The sequence below is a fragment of the Lontra canadensis genome, unplaced genomic scaffold (genome assembly GCF_010015895.1).
Source record: "Lontra canadensis isolate GAN:19392208 unplaced genomic scaffold, GSC_riverotter_1.0 scaffold146, whole genome shotgun sequence".
NCBI classification, from domain to species: domain Eukaryota; kingdom Metazoa; phylum Chordata; class Mammalia; order Carnivora; family Mustelidae; genus Lontra; species Lontra canadensis.
In genome coordinates, this window is record NW_022631140.1 from 2,138,554 (window position 1) to 2,161,781 (window position 23,228).

General features: G+C 48.3%; 1 protein-coding gene across 1 annotated transcript in view; it reads right to left on the bottom strand.

Annotated features, from left to right (window-relative positions):
- SCNN1B (sodium channel epithelial 1 subunit beta) overlaps window positions 1-12,617 on the bottom strand; it is a 58,124-nt gene extending 45,507 nt beyond the window's left edge. The window contains exon 1 of the mRNA XM_032843977.1: window positions 12,389-12,617. The gene's annotated coding sequence lies outside the window, so the exon portion shown is untranslated. The remainder of the gene's footprint in view (window positions 1-12,388) is intronic.
- Window positions 12,618-23,228: the final 10,611 nt, after the last annotated feature.

Consider the following 23,228-nt stretch of genomic DNA (forward strand, 5'->3'; position numbering starts at 1 on the left):
GACACCACTCAGTCTTCTCTGCCTTGAATTGCAGCCAGACCTAGGGCACCTAAGAGGGATCTGGCACCCTCTCCAGGAAGATGGAGGCTCAGAGAGCTGCCCTGTACAGCTGTGCAGGTTGTGTACTGCACAACTCTAGGTAGTATCATTCACAGTGTATTCTATGTGAATGACACCCATGGACCTATGGAGCACACAGCCCATCTAGCCATTCACAGCAGCCTTGGAAATGCTCACATTCCTTGGCATAGGATTGACCTTGGATGCTCACCTATTATTGCTGTCTGGAATTATATCATCAAAAAGGAATTAGGGCCCAGCAGGATATGACACCATGGATGGTAGGGGCCAGGCTGGCAGCTTTGGGGAAGGCTTTGGGTCAGAAGCAGGAAGTGGCTGATTCCTCCTGGGATCTCCTTCTTCCATCCTCCTCCAGTCCAACCTCTAAGTTGCCCTGAGCTGGCCCTCCAGTGCCCGTTCTCACGCTGGGCAGCACCTGCCCCTTGCTGTCCAGGGCTGCTGGGAACTCCTAAACAAACACTCAGGTTCTCCCCTTACCACAGTGCTTCCCTATGTTTGCTTTGCTTTTATGATCTGAGCCAGGCCCTGTGCCAAGGCTTACCCGCACCAGCTCGTGTGACCTTCGTCACAACCCCACGAGGCAGGAACTGTGATCACCCCCATTTTACAGACAAGGACGCTGAGGTTCAGAGACGTTAAATCACTGGCTCAAAGTCACACAACTAGAAAGTGTCAAACTAGGACTCAAATTTGGGTCTTTTGGACTTTGAAGCCCAAACTCTTAACCATCTCTCTAGGAGATGGATGTGTCATGTCTTCTGGGTCTGGCTCCCCATCTGCAGGTTGGGTCTTGGGTCTGGGAAGCCATGCGGGTGACCATGATGTTGCTGTTGGTGCTGATGGAGATTGTGGGGATGATGATGATGGTGTTGAAGGTGATGACGGGGATGATGGTGATGGTGATGATGATGATGATGGTGATGAAGGTGTTGAAGGTGACGGAGATGATGGGGATTATGATGGTGATGATGGTGAGGAAGGTGAAGGTGATGATGGGATGATGTGATTATGATGCAGATGATGATGGTGTTGGAAGTGATGATGGGGACGCCTTGGTGGCTCAGTGGGTTAAGCCTCTGCCTTCAGCTCAGGTCATGATCTCGGGGTCCAGGAAGGAGCCCCACATCAGGCTCTCTGCTCAGCAGGAGCCTGCTCCCCTCCCCCTGGCTGACTCTCTGCCTACTTGTGATCTCTCTCTCTCTCTCTGTCAAATAAATAAATAAATAATCTTAAAAAAAAAAAAAAAGAGAAAGTGATGATGACCGTGATGGAGGTGATGATGGGGGCAGGGACGACAATGAAGGAGGTGATGATGGTGATGGCAACAGTGGGGATGGCAGTGATATACCTAATGGATAAGAGTACTGTGCAGATTAAATGAGCCAAGTCAGGCCATACATGGCTTGCTGTGTCTGTCCTATGTCCGTGCCCTGTAAGTGCTGGGTCATCTGGGCTCCTCGTGCCCTGGATCCACAAAGTGGGTTCCGCTGCATTGGAGTTTATGAAGTGTACACCTTCCTCCTCAAACGCCAGGTGAAAGGCATGAATCAAAGATAAGAAAGGGGGAAAGGGCCCTTAGCCTCCTTTTTCCAGCAAAGCCTTCATTTTCTGCCAAGCTCTAAAATCCAGCATGGTGTTCTAGGCCTTGAGCCTGAGCTTTGAAACTGAGTTGCTGGGAGGCAGACCCAGCCCCTGGGCAGGAGGAAGCCAGGCCTCCAGTCCTCCAGGCCTCCAAATTTGGTGCTGTGGAAAGTGAGGGGCTATTGCCCTAAGAGTCAAAGCCACACGCAAGCTGGGCTCTGGGTGGCCCCCTCTCTGTTGGGAGAGACTGGAATCCTTACCCGCCCGGTGACCCAGGGTAGTTCCTGGGAAGCAAACAGCTGAAACCTTACACTGGCTGCGGGTGAGCCAAGGGCTTCAAGAACCAAGTCATGGAGTAAAAATTTCCACTCCTCCGCACCCACTTCTCAAATAACACCTGGAAGCCTGGGAGAAGCAGGATGGGGAGAGTAGAGTGGGCTCTGTGGTCAGATCGTTTGCTTGGCTTTGAATCCCAGCCCCACCATCTGCCCATTCTGTGTGACCTCAGGCAGGTTACTTAACCTCTCTGAGCCCATTTTTCTTATCTGCAAAACTCAGACAATGACACTTCCCATTTCACTGCATTGTGCTCAGTGTCCCCAGGGGTCACATGGGAAGAATACGTGTACCGACCCTTTATGGCTGCTGAAAGGATTCTGTGAAATAATGCCTGAGCCTGGCACGGAATGTGCGATTAAAAAACACTGTTTTTATTATTATCACTGTAGAGAAGAAAGCCACATGGGCCTCAACAGTGTTTATTTGACGAACCGTATCACGTGTTGGAAGAGATACTGAAGTCAGTTCACCCCATGTGTACGGTGAGCAAAGCAGCACGGTTCCCTGGTGGGGTGGCCACACTCCTTGAGAGAACAACAGGTGGTTTGACTTTGGGGAGCGGCCTTTAGGCTGGGGCTTTTAGCCAACCAGATCATAAGATCCGACAAGAAGTCAGCCCCACCTGTCCAGCCAATGGTGGGCCCCGGTGGGAGTTCAGGAGTTGAAACAAGGATGGAGAGGGAGTCTCAGAGGAGAGACCAAGGGGTTTCCTGGGGGCTGGGAGATGTGGCTCGCTCAGTGCTGTAGGTCCAGTGTCTGGCCCATTGCTGCAGTGGCAAAGCGGTGAAGAAAACAGACAAAACCTTGCCTTCTAGGAGTTTAAACCCCGGAGGACGAGTGTTGCAGCATTTAGGAAGCGCTCCCTACGTGCTGGGAGATGTTGTTTCCGCTGCCCCTCAACCACCACCCTACTCTTCCAGGTTCTGCCTTCTGTATGTGTGTCGGGGGGAGACCTTCGCACCGGGCCCGTCCCCCATGGCCAGGCTGCCACCAGTGTCATCTCGTGTCAGAGGCGTCACACCGGCTCCTGTTCCAACAGCGTGTGAGTTGCTCTGCACTTGAACATCACCCCTCCCCGGACACACACTGCCAGGCCCCGATTCTGATCTTTCAACTTTCCCTGAGTTCTCCAGGTGAAGGTGTTCCTCCTGGCCTCCCACGGCCCTACCCTCCTCCATTCTGGAAGTCCAGCAGAGGAGCACAGCCTTTCTGGATGGAGTTCACTGGAGCGGGGAGAGGAGTGGGGCTGGTGACTGAGGGACCCCTGGCCCTGAGCTAAGGTGCGGCACACGGCACACTCAGCTTGCCCGGAGCCCTCGTGGGAGGTGGTGCTACGGTCACCAGGCCACAGGCCAGTCCTGGGGCTCAGAGGCTAAGTATCAAGGTCACACAGAGCCCAGCTCCAATGCCAACTGCTGACTCCCAAACTCAATCCTTAGACAAACTGCCTCTCGAGGACTGCTGGAGAACCTCAGTGGTCATGCTTCGAGGACCTCTGAGGACAGAAATGGTCTCCCCCAGCAGCCAGCCTTAAACCAGGACTCCCCTGGCCCAGTATGCGGCCCCTCCCTCCATTTGAGAGGTCCTTTGTGGTCCCTCTCACCAAACTCAGCAAAGCCCCCCGCCCAGCTCCTCAGTGCAGCACAAACCCTGGAGGAAGGACAAAAGTGATCCTTACTGGGGTGGGAGGTGGTGACTTTCAACTAGGAAAATCAACAAGCTCCACAGGGTAGCAGAGGTGAGAGACCCACAGTAGAATTCCAGGAATCAGCCTGCAGAGGGCGGGGGAGCTGGTCTGGGGAGGCAGCCCTGCAGCCCACTCTCCAGCAGCTCCTGCCCTAGGGCGCACCAGCCTTGCCAGATCTTAGCCTTCCTTTCAGACCTGGGCTCGAGAATGAGCTCCCTGGCACATCAGGAGGAAGCAAGGCTGCCCGGGTTGTTCCAGAAGTCTGCAAGGAAGGGGGTTTGTTTGTTGTAGGGGTACCACTGGTCCCCGACACCCCATCCCCTGCAATCCTCAAGACTGTCTGTGTCAGGGGCACCTGGGTGGCTCAGTGTGTTAAAGCCTCTGCCTTTGGCTCAGGTCATAATCCCAGAGTCCTGGGATTGAGCCCCACATCAGGCTCTCTGCTCAACAGGGAGCCTGGTTCCCCCTTTCTCTCTGCCTGCCTCCTCTGCCTACTTGTGATTTCTGTCAAATGAATACATAAAATCTTAAAAAAAAAAAAAAAGACTGTGTCAGGGAGGCACTATGGAGGAGGAGTGAGTAGGGCTGAATTCACGTTCTGCTGTTACGGTGGTGTGGCCTCTTGGGCAAATTCCTGAGCTTCTCAGAGCCTCAGTCTCCCACGGGCCCCCCCACCCATCTGCTGGGCACCTCTCACCTCCCAGCAAACCCACCAGGTTCGCTCCAGCTTCAGCTCAGCCCCATGACCGTATCTTGGCTAGCCCCCCATTTCCTTCGTGTTAAAAAGAAATTCCTCATTTAAAAACAAAAGTGCTAAGACTTCCGGGGTTCCTTCAAGTTAATTTACTTATTTAACAAACTACTGCGCTCCAGGCGCTATTCTAAGCACTGGGCACATTTCATCTTCATAATATCCCTACTGAGGTGAGACTTACTATCCTCTCCAGTTTCCAGAGGAGAAAACGGAAGCACAGAGAGGTTAAGTAACTTGCCTCAGGTCACACAGTGGAGAAGTGCAGAGCCAGGATTCTGACCTCTGGAGGTTAGCACGCCCAGGTTAAGAATCCCTGCATCTTTTGTGTATTCCTACCACTTCGGAAGATTTCTTCTGCATTTATATTTTGTAATCTATGTTATAGAAACAGAGAATTTTTTAACTTTGCAAATAGAAAGTGAAATAAACAGATGATGTTTTTGCAAACTCCTTAGACCCTGTCCCCATCTGGACCTGCTGGTCCTGATATTTGGTCCAGACTCCCCTCCTCTTCATCCTGACCTCCTATGATAGCCCCAGAGATGCAGAGAAAGCACTTTGCGAGGACAAAGTCCTTTAATCCTTGCAGGGTTCCTGTGAGCTAGGCCCTCTTGGACAGCCCCATTTGCAGGTGGGAAAAGTGAGGCTCAGAGAAGTACACACACTTGACCAAGTATTCACGGCTCAGCAGTGGTGGTACCAAGGACTGGAATCTGTACAATCTGATATCGGAGCCCGAACTTCTTTTTTTTTTTTTCTTTTTTGAGTCATCTATAAATTTCTCTATTGTGGCAAACTATACATCATAAAATTTACCATTTTAATCATTTTCTCTTAAGTTTGTATTTACTTAAGTAATCTCTACACCCAGTGTGGGGCTTGAACTCAAGACCCCAAGTTCAAGAGTCACACACTCTTCCGACTAAGCCAGCCATGCGTCTCCTGCCATTTTAATCATTTTTAAGTGTACGTTTCAGGGACATGAAGCGGGTTGACGCTGGCAGGCAACTGTCACCAGCATCCATCTCCAGAACTTCTGCACCATCCCAAGCAGAATGAAACTGTGTCCCCACCGAACACTAGTGCCCACTCCCCCCGCCCCTCAGCCCCTGGTAATCTCTACTCTCCTCTGCCTCCATGAAATTGCCTTTTCTAAGTATTTCACATAAATGCAATCATACAATACTTGCTCCTTCGTGATCAAAGGCCCTACTTTTGAAAACAGTAATTCATTTTTATTTGGAAACGTAGAGTTTGGGGAGTGGTCAAAAAGGGAGTTCACCTACTCTCTAATGTTATTCTTGTTTTAAATAGGAGGAAGAAGATGTGTGTGGCTGGCATTTATCACTCTAATATAAAGCATGTATGGGGGAAACTTCTAAAGCGTTCCAAATGCATGCAACGAAAAGTTCTGTCTTGCTTCCCTCCCCAAAGTCAACCACTACCACAGGCTTCCCGAGTGTCCCCCAGGGTTTAATGTGTGTATGCAAAAATCTACATATATATGCTTAGCTTGTCTTTTTGTAAAGGGACTCTGCGCACAGATGGCCGAGTGCTGTACTGTTGCATACCCTGCCTTTCTCTTTTATCAATGGATCTGGGAGATGGTTCCACAGCCATTCACAAAGAAGCTACTGCTTTCTTCTGAATGGCTGCATCGTATTCTCTCTCTCTCTCTTTTTAAGATTTTATTTATTTATTTGACACACAGAGAGAGAAATCACAAGCAGGCAGAGAGGCAGGCAGAGAGAGAGGGGGAAGCAGGCTCTCCACTGAGCAGAGAGCCCGATGCGTGGCTCAATCCCAGGACCTGAGATCATGACCTAAGCCAAAGGCAGAAGCTTTAACCCACTGAGCCACTGAGGCGCCCAGCATCGTATTCTCTTGTGTGGCTCTTCCCACACCTACCGGACTTTGCTCTTTTCTGATGGGTGTTTACTTTGCAGCTGTCTGCTCTTATGCACGACGCTGACTATCTTTGCTCAAACATGCTGTGCCCAATGCAAACATATCCACTGGGTAAATTCCTGCAGGTGAAATTGCAGAGCCCTGAGGTATGGGCCTCTTAAATGTCAACAGTTTCCTAACATCCCCCTGCCCCGAAGGGTACCCCGGTTTGTGCTCCCACCGGCAGAGTTGGAGCGTGCTGGTCACCCCCACCCCCATTTCCAACATGGAGCGTTACCCAGGGATCTGGCAGGTGGAAAACAGAATCACGGTGGTTTGGCTGTGCCATTCTCTTTTTTTTTGAAGAGTGGTTGAGCGTCTCTTCGTCTGTTTGAATTTATGCTTCTTTCTATGTACTTCTTTTTACGTGAACAGCCAAATCATATCTTTTTCTCTTTTTTTTTCTTTTTTGGATGGGATGCTTGCTTTTTGATTTGTAAGAGCTCTTTATCCATGAAATTAACTCTTTGCCATAGAAGTGATAGATTTATTATTATTATTATTACTAGTTTGATATGCAGGCTGATGGGTGCTTTTGGTTTGGGTCATACAGGAAATACTGATTTTATTTATTTATTTATTTATTTATTTATTTTTTGGGGGGGAAATACTGATTTTTAAGTAGGCAGTCTCAGCAACTTTGATCTTTAAGGCAAGGCCATGCTTCCACATGTTAGGCTAAACTGCTTCCCATCCTTTTTTTAAAAAATACTTATTTGAGAGAGGGGGAGAGAGAGAGAGAGAGAACCCGAGTAGGGACAGGGAAAGAGGAATGGGGAGAAAAAGACTCTCTACTGAGCAGGGAGCCCGATGTGGGGCTTGATCTCAGGACCCGAGATCATGACCTGAGCCGAAGGCAGACTGCGCCCCCAGGCGCCCCGAATGCCTCCCACTCTTCATTAGCGCTTCAAAGAAGACACATGGAAGGAGCCTGCTTCTGGACTGGAGTCCTCTACAGTATGTTATTATCCCCAACCTGGACTCACTTCTCTGTCACTTGACCTGGGACTTCCTTAATGGCTCTTGCTGCAGAGTACTGGGGTCATTCCCCACCGCTCAGGACTCCTGCTTGGACTTATGTTCTCAAAGGGGCAGAGGGGGAAGGGATGGCCCACTGAGGCCCCCAGGCACAGAAGGGTCTCTAATAACAGGCTTTTGGCGAGGGGTGGTGGTGGAGATGGTCCTCAGCTGCCTGGGGTTATCTCTTACTTTCAGCTCCTTAAAAGCCAAATCTTGCCCCAGACCCTCAAGGTGGGCAGACTAAAGGCTGTAAAACTAGAAAGGAGAGCAAGTTCCAAAGAATAAAAGCCCAGGAACTCCACTGGGCCACTCAGGAACTGCCCAGTGTAGAGAGGGACATGTTTCTGTCTTAGGACATGTCCTCCAGCTTTGGACTTTCCTGCGGAGAAAATTCTAGTGGGAGGTGGACGTAGCTGGCTGAAGGGGGTCTCATTTGAAGCTTTCCTCTAAGGCCAGGGATCCTGAAAATTTCAGCACCCATAGAATCACCTGCAGAGTTTGTAAAATATTGGGCCCCAGCCCCAGTCTCTGATTCTGTAGGTCTAAGGTGGGTCTGAGAATTCACACTTCAAACCAGCTCCAGCTGATGCTGATGCTGATTTTTCTGGTCCATGGACCACACTTTGAGACCCGCTGGCCCAGGCCATTCATTTGCTCCCTGGACTCCCCCAACTGGTATGAGTGAGGCTGAGAGGTCTGGAGAAACACAGGCTTTGTTCCAAGGAAAATAACAGAGCAACTGCTCTCTGCCAGGTCGCGTGCCGAGGTCTCTGCCTTAATTTTCTCATCTAATCCTCACAACAAACCTGTGCAGTAGGTTTTGATAGGACTATCTCCACTTTACGAGGAGAAACCATGCTCAGAGGGGTTGCATGGGCTTTAGAATCAGACATATCTGGGTCTGACCCCAGCTCTCCCACTGACCCACTGTGCAAGCTCTCAGGTAAGTGCTCACCCCGCTGAGCCTCTGATTCATCAGTAAATGGGGATCACAGACCTCATTGCCAGGGGTGTTGTGAGGGTGTGCACTGCCCCCAGCGAGGTGATGATTAAGAACAGCTGCACAGAGTAGGTACGCAAAAAATGTTCATCCCCTTTCCTGCCATAAGCCCCATCATCGTGATCTCAAGGTCCTTTCCTGTCTCCTCTGTGGGGCAAAGCCTTTTTCACTCTACGGCTCCAGAGAAACTCCTATGTATCCTTCAAAACCCACCTTAGAATCCCCTCCTCTGTATCTTTCCCTGAAAAGCTGTCCTCTTCCTGTCTTTGGGAAGAAAAAATATCAAGGATGGCAGCTTCTTATTTGAAAAAGGGGCTCAAAGCATTCCTTTCCTTTCTTTCTTCCTCCCTCACTTGTGTTTCCAGATTGTTTATTTGTATCAAGTGCACTCGGGAGTACAAACTCTGCTATCACAGGGACTGGGTGGCTAACAGCTAACAGCATTATCAACGCTTAGTGTGGCCCGTACACCACACAATGTTTTAAGAGGCTTAGGTTGTGGACTCATTTAATGCCTAAAATAACCTTTTTTTTTTTTAAGATTTTATTTATTTATTTGACAGAGATTACAAGTAGGCAGAGAGGCAGGCAGAGAGAGAGGAGGAAGCAGGCTCCCTGCTGAGCAGAGAGCCCGATGCGGGGCTCGATCCCAGGACTCTGAGATCATGACCTGAGCCGAAGGCAGAGGCTTTAACCCACTGAGCCACCCAGGCGTCCCCTAAAATAACCTTTTGAGGCAAGTGCTCACTTCTCCTTTTAGGGAAATGGAGTCACAAAAATGCTAAACAATTTCCCCGAGACCACACCACTCGTCTGTGGCTGGGCTGAGATGTAGACGCCGGCTATGAGTCTAGGTTTTGTGTCGAACTTTGTGGCATGCTGTTCTTTACGAACGAGGAGTGGGCCAGGTGGGGACCGTGTGGACGCTGCCCATCCCCTCGAAGAAGGGGGTAGCTGAATGTTGGGCTTGGAGTTGTCTGCTTTTCTGATTTCTCGGGGGGATCCAGATGTACAGAGTTTTATGTGACGTCTCCTACGTTTTTAAAATTTGAGAGTAATCTACAATGTAAAAGGCGGGATGGGCCTCCCAAAGGCTGCCCACAGGCCTCCTTGGCAACTTCTGCTGTCTCTTTTATCTCAAAGATGGGGACCTCGACTCACTTCATGGCTGTGCCCTCGCACAGGGCGGGAAGCACAATTCACCTGCTGCTTCCGGGTGCCTCTGAGCCGAGCCTGGTGCTCAACAACCAGGAATCTCATCCTCCAGCCCACTCAGCACTCAGGATTCTCCAGCCTGGCCTCGGGGTGTGCACAAGAAATGACGGCCCAGTGGTGACTCGGAGCGTCACCTCCGCCCAGGGACCATCTCAGGGTCTCCCGTGTCCAGGACACTTCCTGCTTACCAAGGACTGACGATGCCCTGGGTGAGGGTTTTGGTTCGTCATCCCACTGATGCGCTCTGCAGTTTTGGGAGGTTGCCCCGTCCTCAACCCGGGGTGCGGATGAGAAAGCTGCGGCTCATGCAGGGGGGAGGGCACCACCCCCGCTAGGAAGCGGTGGGATGGTAAAGCGAGCGCCACCTGCTTCCAGCTTCTCCCCAGCCGGCTGTGTTCAGGCATTCCACCAAAATGTTGACACACGTTCCAGCGCACACACACTGACACGCTCACCCCCCGGACGGGAACGCGAAAGTGTGTGGGACACAAATAAGACCTAGGACATTCCCATCTGCCAGCCACATTTCCTAATTACCCTGGCTCCTACTGGAAGGTGAAGGCAGTGCTGGGGACATCCAGAGAGGATCCCTGGAGGCTGTCCCTTTTGGGAACTCTGCCCACTGGAGCCTGGACAGGCAGAGCTTGCGGTATGCCTCAGACCCTGGCCTCTGGGCTCAGCAGAGACGGCAGGTAGAGGGGGTGCCATGTTTGTCCTTGTTCTGTCTGCCTACAGACAGAAGTGTGCATATGTGCACCTGCGCCTGTGTACGTGGGTGTGCTTGTGTGCAGTGCACACACATGTGAATACATGCGCGTGTATCGTGTAAACCTGCATGAAAGCATGTATACGCAGGCACACAGGTACACAAGGTGTGTGCATGTGCATGTGTGTGCACGCCGTGCACATTTGTGCGTTCGTGCACGTGTGCAATGGAGAAGAGAGGATGTTGGCCTGCAAATAGAGATCCTCTGAAGTTAGTTTAGGACAAAGCATAAAAATCTTACTTAACCCAGAGATGTCAACTTACAGAAAAAGCTGAAATCTAAAACAGCTCCTGTGGGGCACCTGGGTGGTGGAGCGGTCGAGCATCAGGCCCCTGCTTCTGGGCTATGGGTCATCGCTGAGTCTGCTACAGTTTCTCCCTCTGCCCCTCCCCCTCCCCTCCCATTCTCTCTCTCTAAAATAAAAAAATATATTTTTTTAAAAAGCCCAATTTAAAAAAAAAGATTTTACTTATTTTTTTTGAGAGAGATTAAGAGAGAGCGCAGGTAGGCAGAGTAGTAGGCAGAGAGAGAGGGAGAAGCAGGCTCTCTGCTGACCAGGGAGCCCGATGCGGGGTTGGATCCCAGGATCCTAGGATCATGACCAGAGCCAAAGGCAGCCACTTAACCAACTGAGCCACCCAGGTACCCCAAACCCCCTAATTTTTCTGACCAAGTTAGATTTATATGCACAACACGGGTAATGAAATGATGGGGGGGGGCAAGTTGCAGAATATGGATAGATTATCCCATTTCTGTTAAATATTCTGCCTATGACATCACTAAACATTTTATATATTTTCCGTAGGTATGCACATATGTGACTGCATAGGTATAGGAAAGGTCCAGGAGGAACACCCCGAGTTATGAAGGCAATTACTTTCGGGAAGCAGGGAGGGTAGGAGTTGGAAGGTTACAGCCAAAAGGGCTGGGTGGACAGGCCCCTGTGTTCCTCCTGGAATCACAGTTCAGTGAGTAGGCAGGCGAGAATTCTACCACTGAACCACCAATGCCAGTTCAGTGAGTAGGTAGGTTGAGTCACAGTGGATGCCAGGTGGGGGTCATGGGGATGCTTGACCCTCAGGCAGGCATTTCCACAAGTCCCCCAGTGGACTCTCGGAGGGCTCTGCTGCCCGAGACAAGCATTGGCTTCTGGACCTGGCTCCCTGGTGGGGATAAAGTGAGGGAGCTGTTGTACCTCTCACGCGTGGGAGAAGCTCTGCTGCTTCCTACCCGAACTTTCCGTGCCTCAGTTTCTCCCTCCATGCTGCGATGGGAAGGGCCTGCTCCCTGCCGCCCCACACACCCACTGTTCCCAACCATCCCCTGCCTGGGCCCGCAGAAAAGTTAGGACTACAGGAACTCCCAGGACAAAGCCCCTCTCAGGGAGAGGCAGCAGGCAGCTGGGAGCTGCACTCCTCCCCAGCAGGGGGCCACGCAGAGACCTGGCCCAACCCTGGGGCCCCCAGGGGCCGCTGACAAGAGAGGCCAAGATGCAGGCTCTAGGGTGAGACTTCTGGGCTCAGTAATTGTCACCCAGACACCCGCAAGCTTGGCCACCCTCTGCCCCTCAGTTTCCCCGTCTGTGAAATGGGAACACCACGGAGGCCCACGGCCCAGGATGCTCTGAGGCTGAAGTCTCGCCGTTCTGTTTGACGACACGCGGCGGTGAGTAGGCGCTCACGGGTTTCAAGGGTGTCACCCTCCCGGACGACAGCTCACCCCGCCCCTCCGCGCCCAGGACACCGTGGCCCTCTCCGCCCTCTCCGGCACCCGGACCCTCCTGGGACTCGCCCGGTCCTCCCCTTCCCTCCGCCTCCCGCTCCAAGGTTTTTGTCACCAGGCGGTCCTCCCCCCGTGCCCTCAGGCCAGTCCCCGCGGCGCCCGGGCGCCCCCACCCACCCACCTACCCAGGGAAACTGAGGCGGGGCTGACGGAGCGCACGGGGGAAGGCGCCACGGCAGGGCGCCCCCTGCGCTCACCCGGGGTCGCTGTCATACCTGTTTCCCACAGCGGCTCCAGACGGCGAGGGTGACAGCGGCGGCGGCGGCGGCGGTGGCCAGGGAGGCTGTGGCGCCGGGGCTGGGAGCGCGCGCGGCCACGGGGACGGGGAGGGAGCAGCCGATGGGGCGGGAAGCCCGGGAGCGCCCGCGGGCGGAGCTTGGTGGCGCCGACTTCGGGCCACCACCGCGTCCAGGGCCCGGGCCGCCCAGCTCTGGTCCGGCACACCCACTCGCACCCGTGTGCCACCCCCACGTACGCACAACACCCCACACCCCCACCGCCGACGTGCGCACTCCACACTCTCCGCACGTCCGGACCCCTACAGCACCCAAAGAAGCCGCAATATGTGCAGGTGGGTCCCCTAACCCGGTTGTCTTCCCCCAGCACATCGCATGCTACATACACCCTAACCACTCGGTCCTACCCCAGGGTGTACCTAGACGCAGCACAGGCAGGCAACGAACTGCACCCCTGTCACTTCCGCACCCGCCCCCCCCCAACCCCGCACCCCCGCAGACTGCCCTCTGGGCCAGCTGGGGATTTTAGAAGCTTTGCAAGGACAGACACCTGCAGGTGATTTCCCCCAAACTGTCCCTGAACCTCAGCAGACCTATGAGATGGAATTAGCTCACCTCTTCTCTCCCAGTGACCTTCTCCTTCTCTCTGACTCAGCCACCCCCTCCAAGGTCACTCCTGGATCCCAGCCATTCCCTGAAGGCCCCGCCTCTGCCTTAGAAATTCAAACAGCCTACCTGGCGGGTGGGGCCTCGGGGCTTCCTCCCTTGACTCCCACCGCACCCCTGTTTCAGCCTCCACTCAATGAAGGCCCCCCACCCCTTTCCTCCTGTCCTCACTTGTTTTCCTCCTCTCTTCTCTTCAGCATGTCACATTCCAAGGAAGATCATTTCAGCCACTCTCTGGACAATATCCTCAACACATGGTTCACACACCCTTCGCAAACCCCAAAAGTTAGCCTTCTCCATCCCACCTTTGAGAGAGACTGGATTCCTTTTCTCTTTTGCTTTAACAAATAAGGACAAATGTATTAGCTTAATACACATGAATTTATTATGTTACAGTCCTCGAGGTCAGAGATCCAACACCCCTAAAATCAAGAATTGGGAGGACTGTGTTCCTTCTAGAGGCCCTAAGGGAGAATCTATTTTCTTACCTTTTCTAGCTTGTAAATACTGCCTCCATTCCTTGGCTTGTGACCCATTCCTCTGTGTTTAGAACCAGCAATACGGAGCTGAGACCTTTTCCCGTACTATCTGTTCTCTCTTTTCTTTCTTTTTTCTTTATAAGATTTTATATATTTATTTGAGAGGGAGAGAGAGCACAGAGGGAGAGTGAGAGGGAGAAGTAGACTCCTTGCTAATGGAAGAACCTCATGTGGGGCTCAATCCCAGGACCCTGGGATCATGACCTGAGTGGAAGTCAGAGGCTTAACCCACTGAGCCACCCAGGTGCCCCTAGTTTTCTCCTTTCTGTATCCCTCTTCCACTTCTAGAGACCCTCATGGGTGCATTTGGCCTCCCTGAATAACGCAGGATAATTTCTCCATTTCTAGGCCAGCTGATTGCCTAACTTAATTCTTTTTTTTTTAATTATTTATTTATTTATTTATTTGACAGAGAAAGATCACAGGTAGGCAGAGAGGCAGGCAGAGAGAGAGAAGCAGGCTCCCCGCTGAGCAGAAAGCCTGATGTGGGACTCGATCCCAGGACCCCAAGATCATGACCTGAGCCGAAGGCAGCGGCTTAACCCACTGAGCCACCCAGGTGCCCCAACTTAATTCTACCTGCAATCTTAATTTCCCTTTGCCATGTAATTTAACAGTTACAGGTTCTGGGAATGAGAACATAGGCATCTTTGGGAGGGCTTTGTTCTGTCTACCAGAGAGACTGAACTTTCTAGAGACTGAGCCCTGCTGGAGAAAATAAGTCAATCAAGAAGATTTTTGACACTAAATCTGTGAACCTTTACAAGTAGAAGGAAGTTTATTGTTGCCATTATTTGTACTAGAGAAATAATAAAATAAAATGTGTCATGTTTATTCTATGGAATACTATATAGCACTTAACAAGAACAAAGTCTATGTATATGGATGTCCACAGACTTCAAACCTCATGGGGTTCAATAGGTATCCCTATTTTACCAATGAGGAAAGTGGTGTAGATAGGTAGAGTAATTGCTCTAAGTCACACAACTAGAAATGTCAGAGTTGGGATTTGAACCCAGATAGTCTAAATCCAGAGCCTGTGTACTTAGCTGCTGCAGATGGCTGTGTACAGTATTAGTTACTTCAAGTAAAATTTTAAAAATACATAAGGAGGGGCACCTGGGTGGCTCAGTGGGTTAAAGCCTCTGCCTTCAGCTCAGGTCATGATCCCAGGGTCCTGGGATCGAGCCCCGAGTCTGGCTGACTGCTCAGCAGGGAGCCTGCTTCCTCCTCTCTCTCTGCCTGCCTCTCTGCCTACTTGTGATCTCTGTCTGTCAAATAAATAAAGTATTTAAAAATATATATAAAAATAATAAACCCACTACATGTTAATGTAATTAAAATGCTTTTATGAAAAATATTTGTCATAACAAAAAAATATTAGTGGGAAGAATGACATTGGTTAGCAGTTTTGCAAATTTCTTTTAATATCTGGCTTAATAAAGGACAACTGGATTCTGGCATCTGCTTTTGTATTCGGTCTGTTGCCTTATGTGTTTTCCTTGACATAAATGAAGGAAATACAATTTCACATAATTTTACCTACCATTGCTTTTGTCAGCACTGCTTTTGTCAGTGCAAATGTCAACATGGAGAAAGGGGCAAATAACACCTTAGTATTATTATGAAAATAATTTTGATCTTATGTTTCTCTTGACCGGGTCTTTGCCCCAACCCCTTAAGTCTGTGGACCATACTTTGAAAACCACTGCCCTAGTAGATTCAGTTGTGACCATATGAAATTGTTAATATTTTATTATCTTTGACCTACATAATGGCAATCTTATATGGTTCAACCCAATCCATGTTATATGGGAGGGTTTTCTTTTTGGTTCACACCCTGGGTTTTCCTGGCCAGTTTCTGGTGGTGGACATTATTGGGATGTATCTTCTCCAGGATGGTATTATTGTGGGCAGCTTTGTACAGGTGACGTGTCTTTCTCTGAGTCATGATGTCCAGTGTGGGAGGAGCTGGCATTGGGGTGTCTAGGAACCATGGACTGGTGATGTTAGGCTAACCAATTTTAAGATATGTATTATAAACAATTGTGAAACAGTTGTGTTCTCTCAGTTGGCTTGAGTTCGTGAAGATTGAACTTGGGGCTTTTTGGACTGGGGCTCTGGTCTTAAGGATATCAGAGGACGTCCACGTGGGCCTTCACCAGGTGTTAAGAACTATGGATTATGTGGCCAAATTAAAGAAGAAAAAGACTTTTTCTAGTTGAAGACCTATGGCACAGTTAGATCAATTCATGTCTGGATGGATTCATGATTGGATTGGGGAGTCTCTAAGTACTTCCCCAATTATATAGTATATTTATGTACTATTGTAGAAGAACAGTTTTTCTGCTTTATTTAATCAGGTGAATGTATTTGTGGAAAGGCTGATCCAAGATCAGCCAAGCCAGACCTGATGATCAATGGGGTGTTTGATGCTGTGCTTTATAACCACTATTTAAACAAAACTTTGCATAAAAAATAAGGTAATTTTTTTTTTTTTTTTCATTTTCAGAAGGAGTGAGGCACTGATCATCCACTCTTTCTTCTTCAGGCAAGTGCACCTGATTTAGCTCTAGGGTCGTCACCACTTCCTCATCCCTCGGCCATATTTTGAGATATTTTGAGATGTTCATTTCATTCATCACCAGCCCATTCAGGATTGAGACAGCCCCAGCCCAGTGATCAGCACATTATACTCCTCTTGGGATGCTGATTGGTTCAAAGGAGGGAACATGACACAAGTCAGATTAAGCCAGTGAAAGTCTATACTGGGACTTCTCCTTTGGAGTACCACTGGCTTCTGAGTTGTTCAGATGTGGAGCTGCGGCTGTGAAGAGGCTGATTAGGAATGAATCCCAGCTGGAAAGATGACAGGTCATCTAGGTCCTAGCTTGGTCATGTGACCCACATCAAGCACAACCTGAAGGTAGCGCTACCCTTGGAACTTGTAGGTGCCTGGAGCTATACATTTCCCTTTTTTTCCTCAAGCCATCTTGGGTTGGGGTTTCTGTTGCTTGCGCCTGAAAGACTCCTGATTCCGGTGAAAATGTTATCCAAACTACAAAAGGAACCAGAAGGAACAGTTAGTACTTTTTTTTTTTTTAACAGAATCTTGACAGTCCAGGCACAAATTAAGAAGATAAGCTAAGACAAGAGCAGATGTAAAACCCCACAGTTAGGCTCAAAGAGAGGAGGGAGGTGTTTAAGTACAGGATGGGAAGTGGCAGCTTCAGACGTGTATCTCCCTCTGAGACAGACAGCTTCTTGGAGATGCAGCGCCACCTTCAGGTCTGGAGGCCCCGGTTGCGGGAGCTCTGGCTTGGTTGGCAGTCTGCGTCCATGGATCAAAAGCGGATCTCTGGATCTCCGGGTCTCATTCCCGCAGTCCATAGCATGTTTCAGTGCTCCCCTGCCTCTGACCACAACACACAGCTGACACCATGCTGTCCTTTTTGTTATTCTTCTTTCTCTCCCTTAAATTCCTCCAGGCCCTCTGTCCTCCCACCCTAATTACTGCAACTAGCATTATGGAACACTGGTACTACCAGCCAGGCATATATATGCTAAATCTCCTCATCCTCCCAAACGATCTTATGAGACAGGTTCTATTTTCATTCCCATTTTACAGATAAACAGATTTGCAGATGTCGAGGAATTTGTCCAAACCGTGGAAAAACCAGGCCTCTCAGCAACCAAGGTTGGCGTTCTCGTACCTATTGCTAAACCACAGAGCTGTAAACTGGTCGTCCTAGACTGGGGTGTGTGGGGAATGGGGGAGATCCAGTTTTCAAACATGTTTTGTCAGACCACATGGGATTAAAATAATTTTTGAGCCCATGTTTAAAAGTCAGGAAATAGCACATAAAAATCAACTTCCTGATTCTCTGGAAAATAAGCCGTCAGGTAGACTGGTGACATAGGGCTTCCATTGCTGCTTGGCCTGGGCCGTCTGCAACTGCATGGCAGCCGAGTGGGCTCTGGTTCCCCATGACCCCCACTCCCATGGTGCCCAGTGTTGACACAGCCGGCCTGCCCACTTGTCTCTGCCCTGTGGGCATAGGAGTGCGGTTGTCCCTGCTTGGCTTTGCCTTCCAGCCAGCCTCAAAAGCTTCTGGCCCCTGCCAAGCCTGTCAGTTTTCACTTTGTTCCCAGAAATCTAACCACAGAGCCCAGATCCCACAGGGCACAGCCAGGCTGGCGCTCAGGGTTCACCTGGTCACTCGGAGCACACACCTTTCCATTTTTCTCTCTGCCCTGACCCAGAGAAAAAACTTAATCTGCTCCCGGGACACCTTTACCTAGGGAAGAAGATCTGGGAACAAACTTCACAACTTTGCCATTGAGGTTTTCAGTTCCATCTGGGAATCCTGAGAAAGGTCAGATTGTGGCTTGGAAACTTGAAAACACTGTAACACTCTTACATGCTAGTGAGGGAAGACAGACAGTAAATAAGGCAGTCTTTTTTCTACATGGTAAGAACTGCTCTGGAGAAAAAAAAATGCAGGCCAAAGGAGATTGGATGGAGGTTGAATTTTAAATAGGATGGTCACCCTACAGGAAGTGAGGAAACTAACCCTGTAGATATCTGGGAGAATGTACCAGGCAGAAGGAACAGCAAGTGCAAAGGCCCTGAGACAGAGAGCAAGCCCGGTGTGTTTGAGGAGCTGTAAGAGGCCAGTGTGTCTGGAGTAGACGTGAACTAAGAGAAGAGGGGGATGCAGGAAGTTGGGAGGGGGGACAAAACATGGAGGAGGACCAGTGTAGGAACTTCAGTCCTGAGTCATGAAAAATTTAAATGTATTTTTTTTCATTGTGATAAAATATATGTAAGATAAAATTCGCAACTTTAAGCATTTTTACGTGTATAGTTCAGCACTAAATATGTTCATCTTGTTGTTTGACCATTATCACTACCCACCTCCAGAACTTTTTCATCTTCCAAAACTGAAACTCATTAAACAGTAATGTACCCATTAAACAATAATTAGCCAGGCCCCTGTCCCTCCAGCTCTGGTAACCAATATTCTACTGTCTCCATGAATTTGACTACTCATGTAAGTGGGATCATACACTATCTGTGCTTTTATGTCTGGCTTATTTCACATAGCATAATGTCTTCAAGGTTCATCCACGCTATAGCATGTGACAGAACTTTCTTCCTTTTTAAAAAAGATTTTATTTATTTACCTTAGAGAGTGTGAGAGCATAGGAAGAAGCAGAGGGAAAGAGAGAAACAGACTGTTGTTGAGCACAGAGCCTGACGTGGGGCTCAATCCCATGACCCTGAGATCATGACCCGGGCCAAAATCAAGAGTCAGCCACTTAACCGACTGAGCCACCCCAGTGCTCCAGAACTTTCTTCATTTTTAAGAGTGAGTAATATTCCATTGTATGTATATACGACATATTTTGCTTATCCATTCATCTGCTAATGGACATTTGTTTTGCTTATTGTGAATAATGCTACAATGAATGTGGGTTTACAAATATCTGCTCATGTCCCTGCTTTCAGTAATTCTGGGTATATCTGACCGGAATTTGAAAAGACTCACTCTGTAAGAATTATTGACAATGGATCATAGGAAGTCAAGAGCTGAAGCAAGGACCAGGGTGAATGACATGAAGGTAGTGTAGTAGTTAGATTCTGGGTGTATCTTTCAGGGGTAGCTGACATGATGTGCTGGGTGTGAGAAAATTTAGGACCAAGTCTTCTCAAACAATTGGGTGTTTAATGAGTCAGTCTTTTTCGTTGTTGTTGTTATATGCCCTTTTATTTTTTTAATGATTATTATTATTTTTATTGAAGTGTAATTAACACACAATGTTACATTAGTTTCAGGTGTACAGTATAGCGATTTGAAAACCCTATACATTATGCTCTACCCATCACTACCATCCGTCACCATATGATGATACTCCAGTATCATCGATTACATTCCCTGTGCTGGGCTTTTCCTCCCCAGGTTTCCTCACTTTTGAAGATACTGAAGTAAGTCGCAGAAGGATGCCTGAAATATAACATTATATACATAGAAACCATATAAAACAAGAAAATTCATTTTAACTAGTATATATTTATGTAAATGCAAAGATAGAGTTCTACAAGAATACATGCCAAACTGTTGATCATGAGTACCTCCAGAACAAAAGGGAGGAAAGAGAGGTCGGTGGTCTAGGCTAATTTTATCTTTTGCTCTATTACTTTTTTTAAAAAAGTAGTATTTTCACAGGGGCGCCTGAATGGATCAGTAGGCTGAGCATCCAGCTCTTGGTTTGGGCTCAGGTGGGGACCCTGGGGGTCATGAGATCAAGATCGGGGCTGGGTGCAGAGTCGGCTTGAGATTCTCCCTCCCTCCCTTTCCCCCTCCTGCTTGCGCGCTCTCTCTCTCTAAACTAAATAAGTAAATCTTTAAAAAGTAGTATTACATATATCACTCATATAATTAAAAACCTGAAAATCCTAAAAAAATAAAAAATAAAAGCTTGAAAAACCCTAATAAACATTGTTTACACTTTAAAAAAAGAATAGGAGGGGCCGATTTAATTTAGGACCAAGTCCTCTCAGACAGCTGAGTGTTTAATGAGTCAGATTCACTTTTGAAGCTACTTAATTGCTTACTGAGGTGGCCTGAAATCACAGTTTCATGATGGGAAAGAAAACAGGAGACCTTCCTTTGGCTCGGTCTACCGAGAGACAAAACCCTTCTGGCTAGTGTGGGGCCACAGCCGGCAACAGGCCCGGCAGCCTTTTAAAAAAGCCAACAATTATCTGGCCTTAAAAACCAGAGTTTTTAAAATTTAAAATTATCTGGCCTTAAAAACTAGTTTTATTAAAACTGCACCTGGGTGGCTCAGTGGGTTAAGCCTCTGCCTTTGGCTCAGGTAATGATCCCAGGGTTCTGGGATCGAGACCTGCATGGGGCTCTCTGCTCAGCCCGGAACCTGCTTCCCGCCCCACCTCTGTCTGCCTCTCTGCCTACTTGTGATCTTTGTCTGTCAAATACATAAATAAAATCTTCAAAAAGAAATCTTTAAAAAAAATAAAAAATTAGAATTTAATCACATATGGAACAATAACCATTTCAACAACAAAAAAAATGGCAGCAGCCAACTGTCTACTCTTACATAGTACTGTTCCTGAAGTCAGATTTTGGGGCCCCACAATGACTGAAACGAGACCAGACCCCAAAAATCAAAGACACAGGCTTTACTGAGGCTCCCGCCCCAGCTGAAGGAAGATACAGCACTAACACGGCGGACACAGTAGTCGGTGGAATGGGAATTTAGCTCCCGCTCGGGATTCCCACTCCCCGCCAATATGCTAATAAGGGAAAAAGAAGAAAGAAAGCCTCCTTCTGATTGGTTGGTAGGGCCTTGTCCTGATTGGTTGGAAGGGCCTCGTTCTGATTGGTCGATATTGGCAGATTAGTCAGGCCGTTCATTGGTGCTTTTTGGAGCCAGGGTCCTCCGGTTTAAGTCCCGCTTGGCTTCCGGGCTGCGTCCTGTCCGCATGCTGGTTCTGCTCTGTGGGAGATGGGGTTTTACAGTAACAGCCACCAGAAGGTGCTCCAGGTGGGTAATGTTTTTCACCTGGGGCTTGTTTTCACAGCCTTTGTCTCATTATGATGTTTAAGTCATATTATTTAATACTGAGGTAGCAAACGATGAGGCTTTGGCAATGCTTAACAGCATGCTCCCCTGCCCTGTAGTTTCCACATAGCAGCCAAGAATAATCCTTTTATGCTTTAATAATCCAGGTCATACTGGGGCGCCTGGCTGGCGCAGTCGGTAGAGCATGCGACTCTCGACCTCAGGGTCGTGAGTTCAATCCCATGTTGGGCGTGGAACCTACTTAAAAAAAAAAAAAAGATTTAAATAATCCGGGTCATACTGAGCAAACAAATGAAACTCAACAGTCACCTCTGGAGGCTGCTGGGTGTGGCAGGACAACCGTAGGGTGGCCCCCAAAGGTTGCCTCTTAGTGTTAACACCCTTGTGTAATCCCCTCCCCAACCAAGTCAGTGAGCTCAGAACCAAGTCCTTCCCCAGTGCAACCGTTCTGTGGGACCACGGCACCCACCAACATCTTGATCACAGCCTGATGAGAGACTGCAGCAGAAGACCCAGCTGAGCAGGCTGGGATTCTTCAGCCACAAAAAGTGTGAGATAATAAATGTGCATTGTTTTAAGCCACGATGTAGGTAACTTGCTATGTGGCCATAGAGAAGGAATGCACTAGGGAATTAATGCATTACTTTGAAAATTTATAAAGGGAAAGAGTCAGGCATATATTCTGCCTGGACTGTGCAGGGTCATCAAATAGCTGATGTAGGAAACTTTTCATATCTGTATGGATCCGGGGGATCATGACCTGGGCGGAAGGCAGAGGCTTAACCCACTGAGCCACCCAGGTGCCCTGAAATGTTAAGACTTTGAAACTTCTAAAGAATTAACAGATCTAGGCAAAAAATCATTTGTAGCTGCTTTTATAATGACACAAGGGGCAATCAAATATCATACATCTTCCAACAAAAGTGCCCAACATGATCGATGAAATAATCCTGCCTCTCCCCACCCCCCAAAAAAGTAAACTTGAATCTGATCAGGTCTCTGGATATAACTACCAATTTATTTAAAAAATACAGAGGAACATGTTAAATAATACCATGAAGGTATAAGCAGGAAAATTTAGATGGTAGGAAACTCTATAGGACAAATGAACCAGTTTTTTCAATAGAAAAATAAAACAGAAACATAGATTTGAAGGAGAATCCTGGATCCTCAAAAAATTAGAAGGAGAACTACCACATGAGCTGGAAATTTCACTACTAGGTATAACTATAAAGGAGGTGAAATCACTATATTCAAGGGATATCTGCACCCCTATGTTTGTTGCAGTGTTATTTCCAATAGATGAGACATGAAAACAACCCAAGTGTCCATTGACAGATGAATGGATAAAGAAGTTGCAGTTTATATATGCAGTGGAATATTATTTAGCCACCAAAAATAAGAAAAGCCCGCCATTTGCAATAACATGAATGGAACTTGATAGCATTAGGCTAAGTAAATAAGTCAGTCAGAGAAAGACAAAAACTGTATGATTTCACTTATATGTGGAATCTAAAAATAAGCAAAAACCAAACCAAACTCATAGAAAAAAGAGATATGATTTGTGGTTACAAGGCAGGGGGTGGAGTGTAGGGGAAATAGAGGAAGGTAGACAAGAGGTACAAACTTCAAATTATACAGAAATACCGGGGATGAAGGTACAACATGATGACTACAGTTCTACAGTTACCACAGCCAGAGGTATATTTGAAGGGTGCCAAGAGAGTAAATCCTAAAAGTTCTTATCACCAAAAAACAAAACAAAACAAATTTCCTTTCTTCCATCATTTTTTTTTGGCATCTATATGAGATGATGGATGTTAACTAAATTTATTGTGATAATTATTTCACAGTTTATGTAGGTCAAATCACTAGGCTGTACACTTTATTTTTTATTTTTTTTAAGATTTTATTTATCAGAGAGAAAGAGAGAGTACAAGGTGGGGGGCAGCAGGCAGAGGGAGAAGGAGGCTCCCTGCTGAGCAGGGAGCCCGATGTGGGAC